The 4,065-nt window shown below is 38.0% G+C and overlaps 1 long non-coding RNA gene across 1 annotated transcript in view; it reads right to left on the bottom strand.

Moving 5' to 3' along the window:
- Nucleotides 1-3,791, bottom strand: part of LOC109580317 (uncharacterized) — an 11,477-nt gene extending 7,686 nt beyond the window's left edge. The window contains exons 1-2 of the long non-coding RNA XR_002184177.1: nt 3,759-3,791; nt 1,991-1,992 (exon numbers count right to left, since the gene is read on the bottom strand). This is a non-coding gene — a long non-coding RNA (uncharacterized LOC109580317). The remainder of the gene's footprint in view (nt 1-1,990; nt 1,993-3,758) is intronic.
- Between the last annotated feature and the right edge of the window lie 274 nt (nt 3,792-4,065).

Here is a 4,065-nt window from a genome sequence, read left to right as displayed (position 1 = left end):
ACGGGAGGCATGTAAATTGGTAATTTGTTTCCCCATGTGAAGCTCAGAAATTTCTGGTGTTCTGGGTGAATGGGGATTGAGAAGTATGCATCTTTTAAGTCCATTTTCACTAGCCAGTCCCTCTCCTTAGGAGGGTTTTCAGGCTGTGTATCCCCTCCATCTTGAAATGAGGGGTGTTTACAAAGTTGTTCAGAGGCTTTAGGTTGATTACCGGCCTCTGGCCTCCATCCTTCTTTGGGATCAGGAACAGGGTGGAGACAAAGGAGTCCTTCTGTGGGGAGTGAACTGTTGTCACTGCCCCCTCTCTAACAATTTTTGAATTTCCACATTTATCAGGTCCTCTTGGACCTTGTTTAACTGTGGTTGGTGGGGTGGGTAGTCCTGATAAGGAGGTGAATGGAACTCTATCTGGTACCCATTCACTGTGTCCAGTACCCACCTGCCTTTTGTAACAACCTTCCAGTTGTTTAGATAAAGTGCCAGCCTTCCAGCTGGTTGACCCTGAATGCTTATAGGCCTCAGGCCTCTCATTGCAATTAAATCTATCATGGTATTGTTTAATAATATCTTTGAGAGAACAAAGGACTGTGTGTGTGCAGTCACTGTCTCTGATTGTTCTGCTGTTCCCTGCTGTTGCAGGATGTGAGGCTCCGCCTCTCCATCTGGGGGCCCTCCCTCTCCCCGAGAAGGGGCCCTTGCGAAAAAGTGGCCACTTGTAGTTAGAGAAGGTGGCTTCTGTGTGGCAGCCCTAAGGGCTTACATTTGATGTGTAAAAAGTCTTTAGATCGTTTAGCAAAGTCTGTCCCAAACAAGAAAGGGACAGCTGTAGCAAAGTCCACATCATCCTTAAGGAGAGGTAGGAGAGACTTGTTGAGAGACGTTATCACTTTTTCCCTCCTAAGTTGGGATATGTGTGAATGAGCATTACCAATCAATGCCAGGGATGCGGTGATGGCATCCGCTAACTGTTGAGCTTCGGGCGTGTTGCCCTCGTTCTCTCCTTCTTGTATCCTTTCCTCAATGAGAGAAGTCAATGGAGCAGCAGTATCCATCACAAGTGTCTGTATATGTGCCAGTTCCCCATCCAAGGATTTGGCATTCTGAGGAGCCTCTGCCTTCATAAAGGCATCCAGCCGAGGTGTCTTTGTTGCTGACACTCTCAGTAGCTTATACCTCTTTCGGGTTTCCCGTCTCTGGTCGTTTGACATGCTCCTCGTGCAAACCAGAGTAAGGAGATGGTGAGTCGGCTCCGACACTTCCATCGACTCCGAGTCTCCTTCTTCCTCTGCCTCCTGGCTGAGGGCTCGAGTGTCCCCGGGAGGCTCACTGCGATCAGCCCAATTCTCCTCGGACTCCATCCTCGGACCTTTGGGCAACCTAGATCTGCCTTTTTTGTCAGACTTTATATCCTCTACGTCTTTCTGGAGATTGTCAAATCTATCGTTAAGCTAGTTCATTTTTTTGAGCAGCTGCTCTAGAGACATTTTCCTTAGAATCCGCTTAGTAGACTATCGTCACACGTGGCGTGCTAAGAAAAAGACCAAGAAAGATGGCAATGACACAGGCTTATATAGTATGGCAAGTGGGCGGATGGGCAGTTCAAGAGTTATTAAACTTCGTTATTTAACTACAAACTAGCTGTGAGTTAAGAAAACTGGCCAAACACAGTTAATGTGTGAGACTGAGCCTTCTGAAATATAATTGAGAAAGCATTTAGATGCATGTGATAATTGTCCTAATAACCATTATACGCCATGATCCCTGCATGTCGAAGAAATAGATCAAGTGTATGAAAATGATTACTGTGATAATGCAAATGTAATGATAATTGTTAAAAAAGATGAAAATGTTGTTGCAAAATATTTTAAATATTCAGAAATTGTTTGTGACAGGATAAGCCATCCTGTTATGTGTAGTAATAAGGATACTGAATGTAGAAGCATGCCCCATATTTGACACAATGCATCTGTTCATTATCCCTTGTTGAGACGCCTTTTAAAATACTTTTATGTTGCTAGAAATGCCCATTTAACAATAGTTATTACTGATTCTTTCCTTGCTGATGGCGATGTAGCACAATTGATAAATTAATAAAGCCAATTTGATAATGTGTATTATGCCATTAATGATGGTGAAGATGACCCATTTAGAATGCCAAAACTTAGAAACCGTACTTTATTTTCAGTATACAGATGCTTTTGATGAATTTAAGAAAGCATTGTCTGATCAGGCTGTTAATGCTTGTTGTAGATGTGAGAGGCACTTAAAAAAAAAATCTGTCACTGAAGCTAAAAATTTAGATAGTGATGTTTCGAATATCCTATTAAATAACATTAGAGAGAATGATCATACAGCATTAAATAAAGTTATGTATATTTGTAATCATTGTAAACCTATTATTAGGAAAAATGAGGTTCCAGTACGTTGTGTGCTCAATGGTTTACAGTGTGAGTCACAACGCAAACAATTGGAAACTTTGGATCCTTTGAGTTGCCAGCTAATACAAAGGGCCAAATGTTTTCAGACAATTCTTAGGTTAGGCACACACACCTTAACAGTGCCTACCTATAATTCTTTTCAGGCTCTTAAAGGTGCATTGTTTTATTTACCCCTTCCATTAGAAAAAACAATTAAAACTTTAATTGAGTTTGGTATAGATTTTAATCATATAATTTATCCAGAACTTTATATTATAAATAATGGACAACCTAATGAATCAAACAATGTCTGGCATAGTCTAGCTGATGTTAATAAAATAAAAGCATCATTAAGAAAATTAAAAGAAATAAATTGGCTTTATGGCAACGTAGATGATGATTCAATTGACGAATCGTCATAAAATGTTATACAAGCAGTTAGCTATACTACTTGTAAAATGCTTGAAAAAGCAACAATTGAGATTTACAAGGCCCTTTGGCATATATAAATAGAAATCTTGACAGTAAAATTGCCACAGGTTCTGATAACAGTCAATAAAAATTAATGAATGTAAAAGAAGCGCCTACTGACAATAGGCAAGAGCATCTCGATTTGTTTATGCTTTACTACTTTATTTCCTACTGGACAATATGAAGAGCATCACTGCAGACAAAGCTATACAGCATCATTTAGTGAATACATAAAATCTAGACTTTTAAAAAAAGATTCCCAATTTTGTAGAAATCATTCATATTGTCCACACTATTACGAATTAAAAATTAACAAAGCCTTAAAAACTGGCATATATATTATTTATTAAAAACAACAAGAGGCAACATTGGTCAAACTGTTGCCAAAAAAATTAATGTGTCAGATGAAGAATTTGATTGCAATTTAAGTACCATGTTGGCTGCAATAGGGGGCACAAATCAAAATTGGTTCCGTGTCAAAGGTGAAGTCAAAGCAATGATGGGTATGTCATTATAAGCATGGCCACAGTAAGTAATCTCACTATAAGTTATTGTTTGCCAGCATATCTTTTGTTGATGATTGTTAATAATATTAACAAACAACATTCGTTTGCACATTGGAAAGTATTCATGTGTTCTATATCAAGTCTCATAAAAATCTTAATTCAGTAAAAAAAGATGTTTGTCTTTATTTTTATGTAGATTATGAATGACAACAATGTGCACGTTCCTGTACGTAATCAATATGTCCACATTAATGGCTACTTTGGTAATATTAATTTCTGAAATCATGCATTATGACAATGTGTATTTTTCTTCTAGGAAGATTGATAGAAACAAAAGCATTGGAGAATTTATGTCTTGTGTAACACTGTGCATTGCTAATGTATTTCAATCTTGGCTTAACGCTGGTGCATTTTTCATTGACTTTTTATTATTTTATTATTATGTCTGCATCTTTCATTCTAATAAAGTTATGATACATGTAGTTAGTAATGTTAGTAAAAGTTATGTTTTGTTCCAACTTGGGGTCTTGGGCTCCTACCCCTGCCCCTGCCATGTCTTTTTGGTAGATTGAGATACTATTATGGAATATAATTTTAGTACATCATAGTAAAGATTTACAATTTGTCTATTGATAGCCCTCAATTGGGCAATAATGAGCTGCCTTTGCTGG

The sequence above is a fragment of the Amphimedon queenslandica genome, unplaced genomic scaffold (assembly GCF_000090795.2).
Source record: "Amphimedon queenslandica unplaced genomic scaffold, v1.1 AMPQUscaffold_13497, whole genome shotgun sequence".
Classification (NCBI taxonomy): Eukaryota; Metazoa; Porifera; class Demospongiae; order Haplosclerida; family Niphatidae; genus Amphimedon; species Amphimedon queenslandica.
Note: the sequence above shows the minus strand (reverse complement) of the source record. Positions and strands in the feature narration are given on the sequence as shown.